Source organism: Gopherus evgoodei, chromosome 7 (genome assembly GCF_007399415.2).
Source record: "Gopherus evgoodei ecotype Sinaloan lineage chromosome 7, rGopEvg1_v1.p, whole genome shotgun sequence".
Lineage (NCBI taxonomy): Eukaryota > Metazoa > Chordata > Testudines > Testudinidae > Gopherus > Gopherus evgoodei.
In genome coordinates this window covers 56,262,442-56,286,682 of record NC_044328.1, presented here as the reverse complement: position 1 = coordinate 56,286,682, position 24,241 = coordinate 56,262,442, and the positions used below count along the sequence as shown (strand labels likewise).

The 24,241-nt window shown below is 42.3% G+C and overlaps 1 long non-coding RNA gene across 2 annotated transcripts in view; it reads left to right on the top strand.

Moving 5' to 3' along the window:
- Window positions 1–24,241, top strand: part of LOC115655259 — a 386,865-nt gene that overhangs the window by 176,003 nt on the left and 186,621 nt on the right. Inside the window, exon 1 of one of the 2 annotated variants that reach the window (XR_004001354.1) lies at window positions 21,827–21,938. The exons of the other annotated variant lie outside the window; for it this stretch is intronic. This is a non-coding gene — a long non-coding RNA (uncharacterized LOC115655259). Of the gene's footprint in view, window positions 1–21,826; window positions 21,939–24,241 lie in introns of those variants that run through there. 2 annotated transcript variants of the gene reach the window in all.

Here is a 24,241-nt window from a genome sequence, read left to right as displayed (position 1 = left end):
CCCTTGAGATCTTGCGTGACCTACAAAATAAAAAGGCGGCATATAAAAAATGGAAACTAGGTCAGATCACGAAGGATGAATATAGGCAAATAACACAGGAATGCAGAGGCAAGATTAGAAAAGCAAAGGCACAAAATGAACTCAAACTAGCTATGGGAATAAAGGGAAACAAGAAGACTTTTTATCAATACATTAGAAGCAAGAGGAAGACTAAGGACAGGGTAGGCCCACTGCTCAATGAGGAGGGGGTAACAGTAACGGGAGACTTGGAAATGGCAGAGATGCTTAATGACTTCTTTGTTTCGGTCTTCACTGAGAAGTCTGAAGGAATGTCTAGTATAGTGAATGCTTACGGGAAGAAGGCAGGTTTAGAAGAGAAAATAAGGAAAGAGCAAGTAAAAAATCACCTAGAAAAGTTAGATGCCTGCAAGTCACCAGGGCCTGATGGAATGCATCCTAGAATACTCAAGGAGTTAATGGAAGAGGTATCTGAGCCTCTAGCTATTATCTTTGGGAAATCATGGGAGACGGGGGAGATTCCAGAAGACTGGAAGGGGGCAAATATAGTGCCCATCTATAAAAAGGGTAATAAAAACAACCCAGGAAACTACAGACCAGTTAGTTTAACTTCTGTGCCAGGGAAGATAATGGAGCAGGTAATCAAAGAAATCATCTGCAAACACTTGGAAGGTGGTAAGGTGATAGGGAATAGCCAGCATGGATTTGTAAAGAACAAATCGTGTCAAACTAATCTGATAGCGTTCTTTGATAGGATAACGAGCCTTGTGGATAAGGGAGAAGCGGTGGATGTGATATACCTAGACTTTAGTAAGGCATTTGATACAGTTTCGCATGATATTCTTATAGATAAGCTAGGAAAGTACAATTTAGATGGGGCTACTATAAGGTGGGTGCATAACTGGCTGGATAACCGTACTCAGAGAGTAGTTGTTAATGGCTCCCAATCCTGCTGGAAAGGTATAACAAGTGGGGTTCCGCAGGGGTCTGTTTTGGGACCGGTTCTGTTCAATATCTTCATCAACGATTTAGATGTTGGCATAGAAAGTACGCTTATTAAGTTTGCGGACGATACCAAACTGGGAGGGATTGCAACTGCTCTGGAGGACAGGGTCAAAATTCAAAATGATCTTGACAAATTGGAGAAATGGTCTGAGGTAAACAGGATGAAGTTCAATAAAGATAAATGCAAAGTGCTCCACTTAGGAAGGAACAATCAGTTTCACACATACAGAATGGGAAGAGACTGTCTAGGAAGGAGTATGGCAGAAAGAGATCTAGGGGTCATAGTGGACCACAAGCTTAATATGAGTGAACAGTGTGATACTGTTGCAAAAAAAGCAAACATGATTCTGGGATGCATTAACAGGTGTGTTGTAAACAAGACACGAGAAGTCATTCTTCCGCTTTACTCTGCGCTGGTTAGGCCTCAACTGGAGTATTGTGTCCAGTTCTGGGCACCACATTTCAAGAAAGATGTGGAGAAATTGGAGAGGGTCCAGAGAAGAGCAACAAAAATGATTAAAGGTCTTGAGAACATGACCTATGAAGGAAGGCTGAAGGAATTGGGTTTATTTAGTTTGGAAAAGAGAAGACTGAGAGGGGACCTGATATCAGTTTTCAGGTATCTAAAAGGGTGTCATCAGGAGGAGGGAGAAAACTTGTTCACCTTAGCCTCCAATGATAGAACAAGAAGCAATGGGCTTAAACTGCAGCAAGGGAGATTTAGGTTGGACATTAGGAAAAAGTTCCTAACTGTCAGGGTAGTTAAACACTGGAATAGATTGCCTAGGGAAGTTGTGGAATCTCCATTGCTGGAGATATTTAAGAGTAGGTTAGATAAATGTCTATTAGGGATGGTCTAGACAGTATTTGGTCCTGCCATGAGGGCAGGGGGCTGGACTCGATGACCTCTCGAGGTCCCTTCCAGTCCTAGAGTCTATGAGTCTATGAGTCAGTAGTTGCATCCTAGTTCCCAAGGTTCCCAGGAAGTGTTTTAAGAAGATCTACCTTGTGTCTCCATAATGATTCAAGTACCGCCAAATTTGAGGTTTACCTAGCCTCCTGCAACAACCTAGGATGAGTAGGAACATCCAAGAGAGAGATGTTCCTTGTTGCTCTTTCTGGATTGACTAGTCATGGAATGACATTTACAGGGAAGCAAGTATTCATATACTTTATGAGTAGATGCAGATCCAGAGTATTTAAATACTTACATCTCTTTAATTAACCCAGGATCTTCATTAACTGCAGTATAGAAGCTGTGTATGAGCCAAAAGCCAAATTTCAAGAATAGCCGTAGGATAAGCCTTTCCCACAGCTTTAATACGTTCAAGCAGCCACGGTCACACATATAGCTGCAGAATTAGTTTTTAATATTCACTACAGCAGGAAGCACATTTTCGTTATAAAATGGGGTTAACACCACAAGCCAAATGTCAAATTTGAGAAAGCAAAGAGGCTTTTGTCACATTGAATTAAGGAGTATGAAGAGGGTAAGGATTTTGGCAATATGATTTATATCCTCAAGCAAATTACAGTATGCATGGTGTTCTTCAGACCTATCTGCAATCTAATTTGGAGGCATCAAACTCAGTTTGAAAGGGTAATTCATTTGTAATCATCTATTAATCCTGAGCCCTTTACTGCAAACCATGAGGACCACTTGAATGTGAGATGATGGTATATCATTCACAAAGAACATCAATAATGTGAGCATTGCTGGAGATTCTATTTTGAAGGTTAGATTTGTGTGGACCTTTTGTGCAGTGGAATGTGAAAGTAGGCAAAACTCACCTGATTTCAGGTTATATGCAGGAAAGACTCAGATCGTTTGTAACAGCTTAAGCTTCCCCTTTCTCTTATTTATTATAATCTTCTGAAAAAGAGGCCAAGTACAGTATAAGTCTCTTCCCAACACCTTCTGGAAGTGTTATCTGATGACCTTCTGGATCTTTAGCATTTGTTCCCCCTTCTGTGTGTTTGGGGCACAGCCATATAGGATTGCTACCCTCTAATTTGTGGTTTCTGTGGGTGAAGGAGGCAAACCAAGAGCTAATTTCTACAGCAGCAGGAATATAAATTCCACTAAGCTTGCTGTTGCAGTGCTTCTCTGGCTCTTATCTTTCGGCATGTCTACACTACAAACTTAAGTTGACATCCAGTCGCTGCAGTGATCAAGTGGGTTGTGCATGTCCACACACACTCCTTGTGTTGGTGGAATGTGTCCTCATTAGCAGCGCTTGCATTGATGCAGGGAGCAGAACACTGTGGATAGCTATACCACAGAGCAACTGGCTGCAGGGGGGTTTGGGAAGCTCTTGCAATGCCTCATGGGACCAAAACATTCTTGCAGCAGTGACTGGGAACATGGCTTCAATGTCCCATGATGCAGTTTTCTTCCTCCCCTCATTTCAGCTGCAGTCCATAACATTTCGTGCCTTTTATTTTCAAAAGGTTGGAATGGCTGTATATATGCCATCTGCCGAGAAGCATGGACTCTGCTCAGCTGTGCGCTATTGTGGTGAGCATTGCAAACACCATGCCTTCATCCTGCAGTATTTCCAGAGTCGCAAGAGGAACTGCTGCTTGGAACATGGCTATGTCCTTCAGGTAGCCCTGCTAGAAGCTATGGAACAGAACAATTCCCAGTTGCTGTTGGCAATCACGCAGCAGCTGAACACAGTAGAGTGCCAGTTCTGGGCCTGAAAAACAAACACTGAGAAGTGGGATCATACCCTCAGTTTCCCTGTCCCTCCCCTCCCCACATGAGCTTAGCACGCTGTTGGCTGATTTCATTTTCAAGACATGGACTTTTATTGCAAACAGATTTAGACACATAAAAATCTGACAAAAAATTAAACCTTGGAAAGACAGTGGAATAAAATGGGGAGGGATAAAACACATTTATCTAGTCTTTAAAAGCTCAGTGGCCTTGCCTGTCATACATCAACATATGTGCAGTGTTATTCTTGGCACCCTCCCCCAGGATTGAATGGAAGGGATATTGCATTGCCCCACCTCGCCTACTGGAACACATATTGGGGGAGAGGATGGCAATGTTGGAACGCTGTTCAGCAGGGGCAGCAGAGGGAGATGAGCCTGCTCAAAATGTCGAGGAGTCTCATACTCAGTGTTGCCTGCAGTAGCACAGGGCTCCCACTCCTCAGAGGTATCCATGCTGCTCTTGTGGGGTCATGGTGGGGTTGCCACTGAGAATAACATGCAGCTCCTTGTAAAAGCAGTATATCTGTGGTACTGATCCAGAGTGACAGTCTGCCTCCCTTGACTTCTGATATTGCAGTTCCTTGATTTTCACACAGCGCTGCTGTGTATCCCTAATGTAGCCCTTCTCCCCCATTCCCTGAGTGATCTGCTTGTATATGTCTGTTTCTATGGCTGGATTGGAGCTTTGCATGCCCAGCCTCTTCTCCCCACAGACCCAGAAGATCCAGCACCTCCTGTGTACTCCAGACAGGAGTGTGGAGCAGGCATGATCAGCTGGGCAGGTGAGCTCTCCATGCTGAACAATCAGGAAATGGCAATTCAAAAGTTCCCTGTCCTTTAACAGGGAAGGGGCTGTTTCCTGTGTACTTGGCTCCCGGGCAGCGGAGTTCAGAACAGTGACCAGAGCAGTCACAGCAGAGCATTGTGGGACACCTCCTGGAGGCCAGTTAAGTTGATGTAAGCAACACAGTGTCTATACTGCCACTACGTTGACATATCTACATCAAATTAAGTGTTATGCCTCTCACGGAAGTGGAGTAATTAAGTCAACATAGCAGGTGAATTACATCAGTGGAAAGGACCTGGCAGCGTAGACACAGACATTAAGTCAGCGTAAGGCAGTTTATGTTAACTAACTATGTAGTGTAGATCAGGCCTGAGAATGGCTTCCATTTTTCATAATCTTAAAACTTTTACTACTTGCAGCTGTCTTTAAAACTGAAATAAACTTCCACTTTATCTGCTTCCAGTTTTCTTGGCAGATTAGGTCATGTGAACAGATGAATTAAGAAGAAAAGGGAATAATAAAGTATATAGGGTTAGACTGAAACCAAGCTAAGGATCTAGCCAATAACATTCAAGTCACCAACAGATCATAGTAAAGTGTTTAATCAGAAATAAAGGGCCAATGAGGTTGCTCCAGGTGCTTTTTAACAACTTGAAAATCAAAAAGGGTCTAAAATAAAAGATTTAAAAAAAAAAGAACAAAATATACAACAGGAGTGAGATATAGGAGAATAGTGTGGAGTGAAACTAGACAGGCAATGTGTGGAATACAGGAAGGAGAAATAGTACTTCAAAATATTAGCACCCTTTCCTTTCTTTACATCCCCACCCACATTCATTCCCCCTGGGTCTTTCTAGCTCTGCTGCCTAGTACTAGACCCCCCAGATCCTGGCACGCTGGATGTACTGGGACCCAGATTGTGGCTAGCCTCTGGTGAAGGGTTCAAAGGTAGGAAGGGATGAAATGTTCCTTCATCTGTTCCCCCCAACCCACACATCTAGGAGGAAATAGGGACAATCTAGCTCCAAAACGTGGTTGAGTTTAAAATTATTATACACTATTATTATAAATGAGTCAGACCTTCAACTAGTGTTAATTGGAATAGCCCCACTGACTTCAATGCAACTATGCTGATTTACTTCTACTGCGGAGAGACTGGGCAACATGCTTTATTAGTATTAAAATCTGTAAGTTCATTTCATTTTTTAACTCATCCAAACAATGATGTGGATTGCTTCCCTCATCCCCTTTCCTGCAGGCTGGTAAATGTACTATACATAAAACAGCCACTTTATTCATCTGAGGAGAAATTGCTCCTCATACTTAAAATGAGATTGGAATGTGTCTGTGCTTGTTCTAAGATAGTGTCACCTGGCCTACAGCCTATACTGTATGTAGTTGAAACTTATTTTATGGGACTTGGAGATGTTCAGAAGTGATTAAAAAGATGAGTTGAGGGAGTTATTAACATGGTGACAATGTGAGTCCTTTGTACCTCGAACAGGGAAGGTTTCAGATGAGAGACAGCCCTGTGTTTTCATTTCTAGCTTTTGGCAGCATGATTTTAGTTTTCCAGTGGACTTTATTTCCTTTCTGATAGTTGATTTCATGCTTTGAACAATGTCAATGTCGCAATGTAAATAATGACCCCTACTAAAATCACAGTCTAGGAGGAAATCCTTGGTGTGATAGCTGTATGTTTTGCATAATAAATTTCTTTTGTTTCAGGTATGTTGTGTTAAATGGCAGCCCATCAACATGCTCCCATGCTTTACGTTTTATGCATGCAGAATGCATGGCTTATTTCTCAGAATTGTATATAATATGGAAAAATAGTGAGAATTAATCTTTGGCAGCTGTGTTGTTTAAGCATTTTACTGGTGCAGATTTATTCCAATTAGACTTTTTGTATAAAACTTCATTTAAATTTAGAAATGGATTTCTACCCTGCCCTGCTCATTCTTCTACAAGTAACTGTTGACTCATGAATTCATGAATTATTTCATACCCCCTAAGTCATATAAACTATAAAGAAAAATTTTATATTGGCAGCCAGCTCATGTTTCTCTCTGATGAGAAACCTCCTTCTCCACTATTTTCTGTACTTAAGAGCTTCCTTTCACTAAAAGACAATAGAATGCCCTGAAGGCAGTCCTCAGATCTTGGCAGTCCAATCTAAAGTTTCATGCACATGCAGAATAAAATATGGTATTAAAGGTTTGCAGGTGTTCAAAATACCAGATAGAACCACAAAACACAGATCTGCAGTGCAACCGAAAATTGGAGGCTGTTCAAGCTGCAAAATGTGGATCTGAATTTCCACTATCCCAAAGTTCAGGCATGTTCAGTGCCAAAATTCTGGTTTGGCCCATTAAAAAGAATTGTTTGCAAAATGTTTAGATCCATGTTTAGATTTCAAACAGACCTAACATTCAGAGAGGTTGAATCTGGAGTTTGGGTTGGGCCATTTCTATATAAAATAATTTTTAAAATAATTAAAAATAAATAAATTGGACTCTGGACTTCACTTTCTTTTGAGGTAAGTTCTAAAGTCCATTGAAGGTAATGGAAAGACTCTCTTGTGGCATGTCTATATGGTAAGTTAGTGCACAATAAGCTGGGGTGTAAATCTACACCATGCCAGCATGCTTTAACCTAGCACTATGCAAAGTCCATTAGGGAAATTTCAGTACACAGCAACAGTGTCCACATGGACACATAGTGTGTGGCATGCTGACACACAGTCAATTTACACCCCAGCTTGCTGCATATTAACTTACCTTACAGGCAAGCCCTGCAATTCAGAGAGGTTTGGATCAGGCACTAGCTTTTCTTTGTAAATTATATATTGCTATTTCTTTTATTATCATATTTTGTTTTGTGTTAGCTGTTTCAGAGTTTCAGGGCTCATTAAGATAAATACATTCCACCTGATGTGTCCTGTGGCAGCGAACAAATTGAATACAAGATGATATTCTGTGGAAAGGATGAGCCTAGGGAACTGGTGACAAACTCATAAAAAAATGTTAGTGAACCTTTTTGTTCTGAACTGAAATTATTTCAAAAAGAAAACACAGAGGAAATCTGGATAGAGCAAGGGAAAAACCTAATCCAACTGGGCATATCCTAACTGTTTTGATTATTCAGGGCCAGAGTATCAGCTCCTGTAAATCAGAGTAGCTCCGTTGGAACTAGTAGAGCCATCCCAATTTACTTCAGCTGGCATTCTGTCACACAGGTCCTAATTTTAAAAGCCAAAGGAGGACATGACTAAGCACACAAAAAGTGTCTGTAACCATATTAGGGGTCATGGTGCCTTACTCTTCCAGCTATGACACACAAGTCTTACCCCTTTTGGGGTGTTAGAGTCTAAAACAAAAAGGGATAGCAAATTTCAAAATCAGGGTCATCCGTGGGTTTGTTGGGAAGTTCCTCTACTTTGAACTTGTCTCTGGGCAGCTAGTCCCTTTTTGTCAGTCCACCTGGGCCTAGTCATCCCAACCAGGCTTCCTTCATCAAGGAAATAGTAGAGCTCTGCTCTCCTTCCTGGCCAGCCTGACATTTGCTACTGGTGCAGCATTATGGTCTCATCTGGGTCAGTAGGCTTCCTTAATCCTCTGGCTGTTAGTAGAGAAAATCTCATTCTCCTTACTTACTCATTGCTAATGAGAGGCAAAGAAGCTCTGTCAAATAGGAACACAATTGTACCCTGGCTGTATTGAAATGTAAGGTAAAATTCCCATTGACTTCAATGAGTCCAGGATTTCATCCCTATTTTTTGTATATACGAAATAGATAACTTCATGTGTAAGTGACCAGTTAGATTACCTGGATGCCCAAATACCTATGTTGTGCACCCAAGTCATGATGCGTAGTATATTTATTCAAGGCCCTTACCTGGTGGGGTTTTAAAATTGGGCCCATAAGATTTTCTATGTCACTCTACACTTTTCTAAACCCAGCCGAGGTCTCCAAATATGGTGGAGAGCATCTCTTTATCCTTTGTAATTCCAACGATCCCATTATGGTCCTAGTCCAAAGACCACTGAAGGTAATGGGAAGATTTCCACGGATTTTAGTGATCTTTGGATCAGGCCTTAATAATCCACAGTTGGATACTTTGTATCACTTCTCATCTGCAATAGCCTTCCCTATGGTCCAGGGCTTAAAACCACTTTTCAGTAAAGTTTGTTTGATTGTCAAACATCACATCCAGCCACCCAACCCTATGCAATAATCCCTAATTGTCAACAATCATGAATATATATATATCAGAAAACAAGCTAGCATAACAAGAATGGCATCCCCAACTAGCAGATAGCAAGACTGAAAAATCAGGATGGGGGTGGCGGGTAATAGGCATCTATATAAGAAAAAAGCCCTAAATATTGGGACTGTCCCTATAAAATCAGGACATCTGGTCACCCTATGGCCGACTTCCATCACAGCCATGAGAAAAGTGCAATCTTATCCATTTTGCATGCAGTTATGCAAGTCTCATTGTACAATATTTGGTGCTATAACTTCAAGGAAAATCTGCATTTCTATTCTGCAGCTCTGGGATCAGCTCTTCTCAAGAGGTGTAAAACTTGCCACAAATGGGAAAAAAATATGTTTTCTTATGTGGGGAAAAAAATTGCTGGTGTCTCTCATTTCCTTACAAAACATATTTGTCCTACAGCTGAATTAAACATTTTTACTGAAAAAACATATGTCAGTGTGATGAAGTACTCTTTCCCAATCCTAAAAAAGTTGCCTCTGGGTATCAAGATAGTATAGTAAGAAAACTAGAGTTTTATTTGGGTATGTGGGCTCCTTATTCACCAGAATGGAGTTAGTGTTTAAAATAAACCAGAGCAGGCAAGAAATCTCTGGTACATTAATACAGCATGGAAGTGTTCTTACAGTCGACATTTTCCATGGTACCTTACTGTAGTTCACAGAGGGGAAAATCCTGTAGGGTGACTTCAGGGGAAGTTTGAGCATGCTCATTACCTTGCAATATCTGGTCCTAATATAATAAAAATACTATGGGACTTGCTAACAGGATTTTTTTTTGTAAGGAATTAGTAAAATGATATAGCCAGAGCACTGATAATCAAATATTAGAGAGACCCTTTATTGAAACGAGCTACACAGTAAATGTCCGAGGAGGCCATTTTCCTACTTTCTTCTATTGCTTAGAGTGTGACTCTACTCTGAAAAGTGACTGAATAAAAATGGCATTGTGCAGCTCCATATTGATTGTCTTTCAGTGATTCCCAGTTCACATCGATTCATTCTGCCTAGAATCTGCCAGTCCTAGGGATTCTTGTTGACTCAGGCTTTGTCAGCAATAAAGATTCTGCAATCTGATCTAATTTTACCCTTCTGTTGATTTACAAACTGGAAAAGAATTCAGTTTGTTTTCACCAATAAGCTGTGTCTATTTAATTTGACCTAATTTCTCAGAATTGGGTTATCATTTGTTCAAGCAGGAAAGGCACTGCATGGATTCCTTGATGTGTTACGTAGACTGAGGGTCTGGGGAGAGAAATGAAGGTCAGTGAGTTTCCCCACCCTTTGCCCCTCAGAACAATCATTCTAATCCCTCAGTACTCATCATTAGCACTGTGCGTACTCCCAAAATCCTCCCACGTGAAGTCTTTTATGATCTGAACTGCTCCTTTATGTGCAAGTAGGAATCACAGTCCTGGAAATAAACACACCTGTACAGACCCTTAACCCGACATTTCCTTCAGTGGAGGTCTGCACTGGCATCTGAGCCCACATGGACGGATCCTTTTGTAGGAGAGGCACAGAGGATAATAAAAGGTGTATAAAGGGAGACACACACAAAAGAAATGTGGCTTTACAAGACAGGTTCAAGTGCAATATTTTTCTAACCCCAAGCAATGAGAACAAGGCTATCAGGAGTACAGAAGGCCATTTTGCTATGGCAGCCAAACTAAAAAAGACAAACAATCCAACTGAGACTTTTGACTAATATGAAAGAAAAAAGAAAGTCTCATAAAGAGGAGAAGAACAGAAAGATATTTCTTCCTTTGTCCTTTTAGCACTGCAAAAGTATGGGGAAATTTATGGATAAGTGACAGGTATTTTCTTTATAACCCTCAGCACACTAAATGTAATATCAGTTTTAATTAAAAAATGTTCTTATGTTCTATATGATTTTTGACTGCATTTGTCTATTCCTTCCATTTCCAGAAACACAGTTTTCTGTGGAAGATAACTTTATGTGAATTTAGCTGCTGTCTAATGATTTTTACTAGCAAGGAATTATGAACAGTTAAACTCTACAACTAAAATTAAATAGAAATTTATGGCAGCATTTGTTGATATACTGCGTAAAGCAAGTGACCTCTTTCCAGAAACCAGAAAATTGCCCAGTAACTATAACATGCACTTCCTATGAAATGTCGTGGAATATTGCGGGGGAAGCAAAGAGGCAGTCATGACTAAACTCCAAGTACAAGGCATGATATTGGTGGGAATAAAACCAGCATTTCTTCTGAATTAGTATTAAATCTGGAAGTAGAAAATGCCTCATCAAAGGGCGTTAAAGCTTAAGCTGCTAAACAAATGAAAATCAGTACCAATGCAGTTTGTCAAATTTTCAGATACAGAAGAAGGTTGTTGTTATTATTTATTGTTTTATTTAACAGTCACAACCTAGTTAGGGGAAAAATAAACAGAACAAACTTTTTTTAATGTAACATAACTGAGGTAGGAGCTACTGTGAGATTAAGTGGATTGAACTGTTTTATGTGCTGAGGTATGGATTATTGTGTGCTTATTCACAGGTAACAAGGTTCCTGGAAGGAGTTTCTTGAAGACAAAAGCTCATTTCTCCCGATTAGCAATAGTGAATCATCCTCACTTAACAAAGCATTGCTCCTTCACTTAAAAATACTCAAGTCTACTATGTGCTCAAGATAATGTGACGTATCAAACATGATATCTGAATATATTGATTCACTGGAGAGCACATCTAAAGGAAAAACATGTTTCTGATGTTTTGAAGACAAAGAAATACAGAGTTTTTAAAAAAGGAAAAAACAGGACGGCTGAAGTATTAATATTGATAATGACAGATAAGATGCTGGCCATTTGATCTGTTTTTTCCTAATATCCAGCTGAATTCACCTTTGCTGCAAACTAAGCCAATTACTTCTTGTCCTGCCCTCAGTGGACAATTTATCAGGACTGACAATCTTTTACATATTTGAAGATTGTTACCATGTCCCCGCTCAGTCTTCTCTTCTCTAGACAAAACATGCCCAATTCTTTCAGCTCCTGGGTCTTGTTTTCTAAACCTCTTATATTTAATTGCTCGCCTCTGGATTCTCTCCCATTTGTTCACATCTTTTAAAGTGTGATGCCCAAAACTGGCCACAGTATTCCAGCTGAGGCTTCAACAGTGCAGAATAAAGTGGAAAAGTTGACTCCTGTGTCTTTAAATATGATGATAATTCTTATTATTTATGTAGATCAGGGGTCAGCAACCTGTGGCACGCATGCCACCTTTGGCATGTGAGCCGATTTTGCCTGGCACCCAGCTACCAGGCAGGGTCCTGGCTGCCGGCTCCGCTCAGCCCGCTGCCAGCTGACTGAACAGAACCCCAGGCCGGCAGGAGGCTGAGCAGGGCCAGCGGCCAGGATCCCAGACCAGCAGCAAGCATGCCCCCCAGCTCTCCCCTCACTGAGCTCGGGTTCTGCGGCTCCCGGGAGTGTGAGCCACTGGGGCGCGGTGCTCTGAGCCTGCTGCGGAAGGGGCGGCGGTGGCAGTGGCTCACACTCCTGGGAGCTGCAGAGCCTGAGCACGGCGAAGGAGGAGCCGGGGGGCACACGGGGACTGCCGCCTGCATGCATCCACTGCAGGAGCCCCCGGTGGGGGTGTACACTGGGCCGCAGCCAGGGCAGGCACGCCCCCTGGATCCCCCCTCACCGCTCTCAGTTTCTGCGGCGCCCGGAAGTGTGAGCCGCCACCACCCCTCGCACAGCTCCTCCCTCCTGCTGCCTCAGCACTCTGTGTGGGAGGGGCTGTGTGTGTGGCAGCCTGGCAGCGTGTTTTGCCTCCACGTGGAGCCAGTGTCTGACTGGCATGGGCATGGTAAGGGGAGTCCCAGGGGGCAGTCAGGGAGCAGGGGGAGGGTTGGATGGGTTGGGAGTTCTGGGGGTCCTGTCAGGTGGCGGGGAATGGTTGGATGGGGCGTGGGAGTCCCCAGGGGTCTGTCTGGGGGCGAGGGTGTGGATAAGGTTTGGGGCAATCAGAGGACAGGTAGGGGGTAGGGTCGTAGGGGGGCAGTTAGAGTGGGGCTGTCTCAGGAGGGGACAGTCAGGGAACAAGGAGCAGGGAGGCTCAAGTAGGGAGTGGGGTTCTGGGGGGCAGTTAGGGGCAGGGGTCCCAGGAGGGGGATGTCAGGGGACAAGGAGTGGGGGAGGGTTGGGGGTTCTGACCTGGGCAGTCGGGTGGTAAGTGGGAGGGAGTGGATGGGGGCAGGGCTAGGGCAAGGCTCTCCCCTCTTTTTTGATTGTTGAAATATGGTAACCCTAGGTGAGGGGGGAGCCGGGGGGCGCATGGGGGCTGGCACCCACACACATCCACTGCAGCCTGCATGAGCCACCGGAGGGGAGCCGGGCTGCAGCCTGGGCAGGAGAGGCTGGGGGGCATGGCTGCTCCCCACTAGGCGCCACTGCCTTTGCAGGGCTACTGCCCCACTGCATCGCGTCAGCTCCTCCATGGCAGGGGGTCATTGCTGCTGCAAGTGGGACACTCTGGCTCTCCTGTGCCTCGAGAAGTCGGCTCCTCCCTGCCAAGCTGCTGCAGCTGCCCAAGCCCTGCAAAGCCAGCGAGTGGACTAGGGGCGGGGGTCACTGGGGTGGGGTGGGGTGGGGAGGGCTTGTGGGGGGGCTGTGCACCCTCCAGGGTAGATCAAGAGGTGGGGAGGGGGGAACCTAGTCTGGGGAGCAGCCCCTGGGCACGGCTGGCCCCTGGGGTCTATAAAGGATTGTTGGGATTTGCCCCTCAATGAACCGATGTGTGGAGGGGGGGGTCTGCAAGGTGGAAGTTTTGCCTGGGGCGCAAAATATCCTTGTACCAGCCCTGCCCCACGGGGTGCGTGCACCCCAGGTTAAGAACCACTCAGGGGCGGCTCCAGGTCCCAGCACGCAAAGCGCGTGCTTGGAGCGGCAAGCTGCGGGGGGTGCTCTGCCGGAGCCGTGGGGGTGGCAGGCAGGCAGTCTTCGGCGGCTTGCCTGCGGGAGATCCGCTGGTCCCACGGCTTCGGTGGACCTCCCGCAGCTGCGGGCACGGCTGCGGGAGGTCCGCTGAAGCTGCGGGACCAGCAGACCTCCCGCAGGCAAGCTGCCGAACACAGTCTGCCTGCTGTGCTTGGGGTGGTGAAATGCCTAGAGCCGCCCCGGAACCACTGCACTAAACTGATAAGATCTACATTTTAATTTAATTTTAAATGAAGCTTCTTAAACATTTTAAAAAACTTGTTTACTTTACATACAAGAATAGTTTATAGACTTATAGGAAGAGACCTTCTAAAAACGTTAAAACGTATTATCGGTACTTGAAACCTTAAATTAGAGTGAATAAATGAAGACTCGGCACACCACTTCTGAAAGGTTGCTGACCCCTGATGTAGATTATGGTAGCACTCAGTATGCCATGTGCTTTTCAAACGTCAAAAAAGACATCCCTTTGAAATCTGAAAAACAAACAATGGACAAAGTGGCTTCTTCTTTTCATATGTAACACAGTTGATATCTAGATTATTCAGACATCTAATTGCTGCAAAAGGAAGGGCAGAAAGGTGTTGCAGTCCACTCTCCAATCTTCCACTATATGCAGTCCACTCCAAACTGCTCCACTATATGTCTACTAGTACAGCCTTCTTGTGGCATCCTCCATGAGCAGAGTAAAGCAAAATGAAAGTAGACAAAATACAGAACACAGGTTCACATTCTAAGCTGACAAAGCTGTCAAACCTTAGTCCCAGATTTGGACCTTAGCGTCCAAAATATGGGGGTTAGCATGAAAACCTCCAAGCTTAGTTACCAGCTTGGAGTTGGTACTGCTGCCACCACCCAAAAAATTAGAGTGTTTTGGGGCACTCTGGTCCCCCTGAAAAACCTTCCCTGGGGACCCCAAGACCCAAATCCCTTGAGTCTCACAACAAAGGGAAATAATCCTTTTCCCCTTCCCCCCTCAGGTGCTCCTGGAGAGATACACAGACACAAGCTCTGCGAATCCAAACAAAGTGACTCCCCCTCTCCGTTCCCAGTCCTGGAAACCAGAATCACCGAGTCAATCTCCCTTCCCCCCCCAACCCAGAGGGTATGCAAAGTCAGGCGAACAAATCCAACACACACAGATCTCCCTCTGACTCCTTCCTCCCACCAATTCCCTGGTGAGTACAGACTCAACTTCCCTGAAGTTTCCCAGTAAAGAAAACTTCAACAGGTCTTAAAAGAAAGCTTTATATAAGAAAGAAAGAAAAATATATACAAATAGTCTCTCTGCATTAAGGTGACAAATACAGGGTCAATTGCTTAAAAGAATATTGAATAAACAGCCTTATTCAAAAATAATACAAATCAAAGCACTCCAGCACTATATTCATGTAAATACAAAAGAAACAAACTCTTTGGTACTCACAACTTGGAAACAGAAGATTAGAAAGCAGAAATACTTCTCCAAAGCTCAGAGAAAGCAGGCAGACAGACAAAGACTCAGACACAAACTTCCCTCCACCCAGAGTTGAAAAAAAAATCCTGTTTCCTGATTGGTCCTCTGGTCAGGTGCTTCAGGTGAAAGAGACATTAACCCTTAGCTATCTGTTTATGACAAAAGCGACATGGATATTCTGCACAAGCAAAATGGCCATCATGGCTGCCAGATGAACTGCTTATTCCATATTATTATTATTTTTTGTTTTTGCATGACCTAACCCTAACTGACCTTCTGCTTAGCCAGTATGAACTAGCTAATTTCTTGTTTCTTGTAGCTTCAGATACATACTGCAATAATTTACTGGAAAGTCTCTGTTATTGAAGGCAAACTTCCATCTACAGTGGATCATTACATTTTCTTTATTGTGTTGCTTTGGGAGAGGCTGGGGGATAATTAAAAGCACATTGCCAATTAAATAATGATTCCACATAGTGCAAGAATTACTGATTATCAAATACCAGCCCTTCCCATGAGTTTACAGCACTGAAATCAAAACTATTTATGGTAGCTAGCTCAGTACTAAGTGTACCTGCTAACACTTCTGCATACTCAAGTCGGAGAGCAGCTATCCTTCATGGGATTATTGACATAAGCAAAGTTAAGCACCTGCATAAGTGTTTGCAGGACTGAGGCCATTGTTTGTTTCTAGGACATCTCTTTTACATAATCATGTTGTCTTTCACATCCAAGGTCTCTTACTGAAGTCAGTGATTTGCCTTTCTCCATCTTTTAAGAAATTCATTGTTGTTTTTAAAAGGACAAATTTATTCTCAATGCATTTTCCACTATGGAGTGCTTTTGCTTTATCATGTAAAATACCCTTGTGATACCATCTGTGATAGGCTATGAAGTAATTGTTTCTAGTGCATTTAAGTCATACAATTTCTGAAGATTGCATTGTTCTTCAAAAATTGCAGTTAACTTTACCACCCTAAAGAACAATCATTTAGGACCAGAAAGTAATGTAGCTTCAGATAGATACTAGGTATTAAGCCTAGACAATAGATATACCTTATGATTCTGCAGACATTTTCCTAGTATTCCTCAAAGGAAAAGGTGCCCAGTTTGCAAATGAGTATTATGTGCTACAAACCCAGATTGAGTAATAGTTCCTATATGTTCCCTATTCCCATCTTATTTTAAATATATAGCAAAATATATATGAAACACCTACAATTTTTACCATTTAAATTTCTAGTAATCACATCATTCCACCTGTTTTGTGTCATCATGGATCCTTTGGCTACTTCTGGCCTGTTTATAGTCTATATAATGTTCTTTTGCTTAAAGAAGTTTTAAGATATTACAGAGTAAGGTGACAAGAGTCTGGTCCTAAGAAAGGAAAAATAGACAGTTTTTCCACAGCACTCATTTTCTGCCATGGTGAAAGTGAAAATGTGAAATATTTCCAAGGATTGATAAATCCACTATGGCTATCTCTATATTTATGATTTCTATCTAGGTACTTACATTGCCCTATTATCATACTGTCTAAATGTCTCCTGTAGCATCTGAGAGTAGCTTGTCACCCCAGATGGGACTTGAACTCACAATCTCTGGCTTTGGAAGCCAATGCCTTATCCATTACTTGATGGAAACCTATAAATTCCTACACTTGCTCCTAGTGACTGCTATATTTTGTGGGTTTTTTTTAAATCATTTATTACCAATGTTTTCAAAGAAATGGTTTGAGTAACTATTGTCAAAGTAACTCTTTGAAATGTACTTGTGGCAAGTCTTATTTATTATTTTTTTGGCACTGTTTTTGTCCAGACTTCCACTACATTAGCTAATTAAGATCCAAATCCTATAGTTCTCACTCAAGCAAAATTCCCTTTTTGCTTCTAAGGTCCAATGGATTTTATCTCATGATTTTTCCTCCCTAGCAGTCCTCTTTTAGAATATCTGCTCCTCACTTCAATTATTTTGTAATCTAGGTGTACTAGAGGGTTGAAAGCAATTTAGCAGTAGTCAGAGGATAAAGACATTGCAGGTGTGCAGCATGTAGAGTATTAATTGGGTGGCAGGTGACCATAAAAAAAGGGAGGGGAGACTAAGGTGGGTTATTCTAGGTGAAAAAGCAGTGGAAATCTAGAATTCCATAATAATGACAAGCTGAAATTTATTTTTGTGTACTACAGTTTTTGTTGCACCTATCATTAGTTCTGAAATATTCATAGCAGGAGAGTTGACAGCTCTAATTAAATGGATTAAGTAATTATGCATGCATTGTACGTAATGTAATTACAATCCATTTAAAATTTTTCTCATTGCTGTAGTCCAAAGAAGTGCAAAATGGCAATACCAGAAAGACTATTGTTCCTTTAAGAACTTTTTAATTGAAGCAAATGTTTAAAGTTAAACTCCCAGTGGGAATGTTCAAGCGGAATCCAAATGCCTTCTTTCCAGGGAGGTTCCCCACGTCTTTATATGGCTGATCTTTTCGATGTGGTCCAAAGAGTCCTCCAATGTGGCATGTGCCTGATCTCTTCTTTAAGTCAGACTCAGAATCAGAGGCTTCCAGAGATTAAAGGTCATGACATACAATGATCCACCTTGATTCACACACCCAGGATATGTGGATTATGATGGAGTATTGCGTGCAGGAAATTGTACTTTCTGTAGGTTCCACTTCCATATTTAAAAAGAGGGTGACTATGCTTGGTGAAATTATGTGCAAAGAAGATATGCACTTCAGACACCTGGCAGGTTGTAAATATAGTCCCAGTTGAACAAAGTCTAGGCACGATAGTTTCAGAGAACCCAAAATGCAGCACGGGAAATGAATATAGGACATGGAATTAATTGGAATGGGAGAATTCCTCCTTCTCAAGGAGAAAAATTTTGACAGGCTAGATAGAATTGTTGATTCCATTTCCAATGTTTTATGTGGGAAAATGCCCCAATATTGGATTATTTACATTGTCCATGACAAATTTCAGCCATTCATAAGATTTAGGGGCTTGCCAAGAAATAAGTCACAATGGCCATGCTGTCTTCCTGGCAGATTAACATCTGATTAAAGGTTATTTTCTGTTCTGCACCCTGATTTTGCTGACCACAGGATAGAGAATAGACAAGTTTAACTGGCCTGTTCAGAGGAGGACATGTAACAATGATTAAAAATGCTTGGATGACTGGTTTTCTCAGCACCTAAAGCAACATTAAAAAAACAACAGAACAACCAGCTACATTGGCTTCTGTGGACCATGATCTATTTACTAGAGTTAGTCAGAAAATAAATAAAATGGGTAAAAAAAAAAGGGGGGGTTCAATAATGTTCTTGGTTAAAATCTTCAATAAAATGTTTATAAAAATAACACAGGTTCATGAAAAATCTATATTTTGATGAAAAATCAAGTGTTTCACAACTTTAAGACCATTTTTTGACAAACAAAGCTTTTTCTTTAAATTTTTTTGACCAGCTCTACTATTTAGACCAGCTGAAGATCTTGTTTAAAATATGTATTGATCACAAATATATCATTTTACTGCTATGCTTTGGAAAGCAGTTCTCAGTCCATCAGAACATGGAAAGGAAGGAACTGCAGTAAGCCTTCAGAGAATTGTTTCAATCAAAAATGCCCCCTCACGTCTTGGTTGTCCTCCTCCTCCCCCTCCCAATTATTATTTGCATTACACCTACAGTTGGCTTCACAGGTCTGCATTATTTCAGTGAATTTAGCAGTTTTTTGGGGTGAGAGAATCAAACACAGACCAATCTCATTCCTAATCCTTTGCAATCTCATAAGAAAGAAGAGAATTCATTTTGATTCATTAATGATTCCATTCAGCAAAATCCATTTTAATGTGTGGCTCTGAGCCAAGGCATGAGAGCCCTTTCAAAAAGAAGCTGCTTATGATGAAAGAACCCTTCATAATCAGTGTAGACTCCTCTTTCATTCTTTTTCTGTCCTTGTTTTTGATACAGACATATCAGCTTGTAACTAACCTGCCCACTCCACAGACTCAGGGGATCCAGACTATTTTGTCTTCTGCCAATTTAAATTATTAGATTTTTGAGGTAGAATTTAAGTCGGTTCTCTCGCTACATTAGTTTTTATGGATAAGCACTAGGATGGGAATCAGGTACCATGATTAACTAAGAATATTCTGAAAACTAACTTATTAAAACTGAATTTTCAACAGGAGAGTGTTAACCACATATCTGAATATGTACACAGGACCTTAGGTTAGTATGCTAACTTATGCACCTAATTTAAGACATCTGGGTTTGAAAATTTGGGGTCGAGCTTTTCATTTCTACAAGTATGGGTTGGGTCACAAAAATAGCAAAGTGAATTCTAGTTTTATACTAATTTCTAAATGAATAGTAAGGCACATCACATTATCACTTCAATGGCTCAGTCAGAGTAACCTTTGCTTAGCAGAGGAGAAGAACTAAAGTAGAAAGGTGACTGCAATTTAAAGATAAGGTGCAGTGGGAGAGCTGTGTGGCAGAAGGCTTGGTGGACAGCTTATGCTACTTTATTTTTGACAATGCTAGTTTGGTTTATCTTTCATATAATAAGCATATATGGCCTTGATGGAATAATAATCATGGCCAAGATTTTCAAAAAGACACAGACAAGTCTCTCCTCTGAGGGTCTCACAGTTTACTTGTAAAAACAGTGGACAGTGCATATGGTACTTATTTATCTAACTGAAACTTCCTGTTCAGCTTGAAGAATGCTCCACAGAAATGCCCCTCTCTCCATGAGCACTGTAGGGCTCATAAAGTTAAACATTGTCAGTCTGAAATACTTCTCTGGATCTTGTTACAATAGCATCCAAACACCTCACAATCTTCTTTTAAAATATATTTACCTCACAACACCCTGTGAGATAGAGAAGTATCATCCCCGTTTTACAGGTGAGGAGCTGATGGACAGAGAGATTAAGTGGCTTATCCTAGGTTGCGGGTGGCCTGTGGCAGAATAGGGAATTGAATTCAGGTCTCCCAAGTCCCAGACTCGGGCCATTAGAAATTCTTCCTGTCTAAAAACACAATTCTCAGTGTCACAGAGAGTAGTGACCTATCGACCACAGACCAGAGTCTCAGGTTGGGAGGACTAACTCAGTGGTTTGAGCATTTGCCTACTAAATCCAGTGTTGTGAGTTCAGTCCTTGAGGGGCATCACTTAGGGATCTGGGACAAAATTGGTAGTTGGTCCTGCCTAGTGAAGGCAGGCTGCTGGACTCCATGACCTTTTGGGGTCCCTTCCAGTTCTAGGAGATAGGTATATCTCCATATATTAAATGAATGCAGCTCTATGGAAGTCAGTGGTGCACTACACCGATATAGATCAGCAGAGGTTCTGGCCCCATATTTTTTAATTCCACTCTAGTTCCTTATTTGTAATGGCATAAAGCAGATAAGGGCTTACAGATGGCCTTGAAAATATTGTTCCAAAATATGAAACCCATCTAATTGTTTAAATGAGGGACTGTTAATTAATTCTAAGGGACTGACAGCTTGTCTACTTGCCCTATTAGTAGTGTATCATAGGCACTACACTGTCTACTGGAGATGTATTAGCTACTTAATGGAAAAGGTCAGTCAGCACTTATTAACATTAAAATCTCATTTAGTTTCCCTGGTCCCCCCGAGGGCAGTTTGACTTCTCACAGTGTAGTGAGCTCTATACTGCTTTACAACATCAGCCTTTGGAACTGGGGGTATTTCGTCGCTCCATCTGAAAGTTAATAACAGTGTTAAAAGGCTGAGTTGGTGTCCTGGTGCACATAGATCAATGCTGCTACCATGTGAACTGCTGCCCTAGCTCACAAAGTGCTTCAGCATGTACTTCTGTGGCCTGTCTCCAAGGTGTGCTATTATGTCTCCTGGTTCTCTCTTTTTCCCTTTTAATCCACTATTGTGACTATTGGTAGATAAATGCTGTTTGTATAAGGGAATGTGTTTGTCAACCATTTTGCTAAATCCAGCTTACAATTCAAATCAACAGTGCTCCTACCCCTTTTCCATTGCGGTTTAGTGAATATTCAAGTGGCCAGTTTATTTCAATGAATGTTTGGAGAGGAGCTTGTATTCCTTCAAATGTGCCTATTTGTTGGTGGCTACAGTTCTTCATGATTTTCAGTATGTGCAAAATTCTCCCTCCCCTCATGAGCTGAGCACGCTGTTGGTATATTTTTCATATATAGTGCTAAATAATTTACTTAAATTACTGTGTAAAATAATTCTTTTCTTACCTGACCTTGTAGAACTAGACTCCTAATTCAGTAGTGGAGGTTTTTGTTTTTTTTCTGCTTAGGATATAATCCTCATCACTTAAGCAATCCAGTGTATTCTATATAGGTTCTATTACCACCCTTATCATCACAGTTTTGTGCACAGTATTTGTTTTGGTTAGGTTTGGGGTTTGGTTTTGATTTTGGTTTGTGTACACTCTGCTGTGTGTGTGCTAAAGAAAGCAGATTGAAGAAGTGCTTCTTGTACTTGGAACAGAAGATGGTGAGGTTTGTGATGGGCTTGATTTTTGTGGGAGTTTGTAACATAGTGTAAAAGTTCTGTTTCTTGTACAGGTGAACTTCTCCCTTATGGTAGAAAAGTTTCAATGTACCTGAAGAGTGCAGTTCTCATCCTGGAGCTTTACGTGATCTTTTAGAGATGCTGGATTCAGACTATTGAGCACCTTGAAGGTAGGGACCAAGACCTTAATTTGTCTTACTACGGGAAGTAGTAAGGGAAACGGGAAGTCAGCATAGGGAGTGATGGACAGGTCTGATGTGCAAAGTAGTCCATGTTGCTGAGGAGCATACTGTAGCATTCTGGACTAGTTTGTGTTTTCTGATGGCTTCATGCCCTGGCAGACCGCATTCCTGTTATATTTATATTTGTTTGTTGACTGACAGATTCCATCTCAGTGAGTTTCCGTAGCAGATATCATCATGTAGGTGTGCAAAATAGAACCTTTAAATAAATATTTGTGTGTCCCTTTCAACAAGAATCTGTTGAAATTATTAACTAGATAACTCCTTGGGACAGAGACCGAGGATGGGCTCCCGGAAGAGATATAAGTGTTGCAAAGCTGAACATCATCATGCCTAGCTTTTGGATTATTATAAAAGGTTGGCTTGCCCTATAGGCTGGAGAGCCTGGGGCTAAGTCAACCCAGATGACAGGATGAGCCCCACCTGAGTGGGATCAGATCATTCCCTATAAAGAACAGAAGATGGCTGCAGTGAAGGGGAGATGCTCAGGAAGAACAGACACTGCTAGGAGTGAGCAGGCTCCAGAAGAGTTTTGGGATTTGGGATGAAGTCACCAAGAAGGGCTGGGAGTAGCCTGCTAAGGCAGGAGAGACCCTGGGCAAGCAAGGGAAGAAGTCAAAAGCCCTCCAGGCAAGGCAGCCTGGGAATAGGAAAAGAACAGAGCTGGCTCCAGGCACCAGCGCAGAAACAGGTGCTTGTGACGACCAATGGAAAGGGGTGGCACGTGCGGGTCTTCAGTGGCAATTCGGTGGCAGGTCCCTCAGTGCCTCTCAGAGCAAAGGCCTCCTGCTGAATTTCTGCCAAAGAATGAAGCGGTATGGTAGAGCTGCCACTAAAGTGCCGCCAATCGCGGCCCTGGAAAAGAAACATTTGTTTGTGGGACTTTAATTTGGGACTTGGAGTTATTTTCTGTGAATAAATCTAGGCCCCCAAGAAGTGGGATTTTGTCCTCATAAATAATGTGTGGAATCTATGTAAGTTTCCTTTCAAGGGAGAAATGATTAGCAGGGACTCATAGAGGCACCCCTGGCCACAAGACAGTGTTTGGGTGGTGGCCAAGCTGCTACAGCCACCATTTAAGTATTAGTCCACAGTGGAATAGTCATTGGGCTAGAGAGAGAGAGCATGACTCTAGTCCAGTGGCTAGCGGACCCACCTGGGAAGTGGGAGACCCCGGCTCCAGCCTCCCTGCTCCAATCACTCTTTCGTTATTTATCCACAGTGGAACAGCTTCAACAGGAGAGACTGAGTTTGTGTCCCACATCAGAATATCCCATAGCTCAGCCGTTAGCAATCTCTGGAGATGTGGGAGACCCCATTCAAATCCTTGCTCCCCCTCAGTCAGAGATATGGGGGGGGGGATTGAGCCTGTGTCTCTGTCCCTGTTGAGTGCTCTAATCACTGGGCTAAAAGTTATAAAGGCAGTACCACCTCTCCTCCTGCTGCCCCCAGTATCTGAATAAGACCCAACTTGATAGGTGGTTTCTGAGCACACCAACTGATCTGGGCCTGCACAGATAGAAAACACTTCTCTTTTCTTGGTTCTTAAATCACTCTTGGGCTTAGGCAGTAGAGGCAGTCAGATGCCTGGATAGCACAGCAATGTGCATGACCAGAAACAGGAACTTAGACACAGAAGGAACTTTTACCCTGAAAACTTAAGCGCCAAGTGAGTTTAGGCACTTACAGGGTTCGCTGGAAGTTTTGTGTATCATAGAGGAGCCAAAACTGCATTGTAGGTGTCTAAATCTGGAGTTTAGGCATCTAAATACCTTTGTGGATTTGTGTCTGTGTCTATATTTGTGTACCATATAGCATGCTAGACACTATTGGCAGTTGACAAAAGTCTCCCTTTTGATTTCTGAGGGAGGTGGAAGTGTGGTCTAGTCTTATTCCAAAGGAAGAAGAATCTAATATTATCCCATTTTTCTTTTTGCTATGTGCATAACAAATGAAGTGGCAGCATCTGCCACTTCATGTAGGACATTAAAGGGGAACTCAGTAACATGTCTACCTTGTCTTATGAGTGGTTTCACTTGCCTTCTCTCATCTTTTCTCTGGTACTCTTCCTTCCATATCTCCTCACTCTCTTTTCTTCTTTCCGTTTCTCCAAGTTCTCTATTCCTTTATCAGTGATCCTACTATTCTCAGTTCCACTGTAGGGCACCCAGATGTCAGTTCTAATACTCAAATATAATATTACCTAGTGCAAAGGACTCAACCGTTTGTAA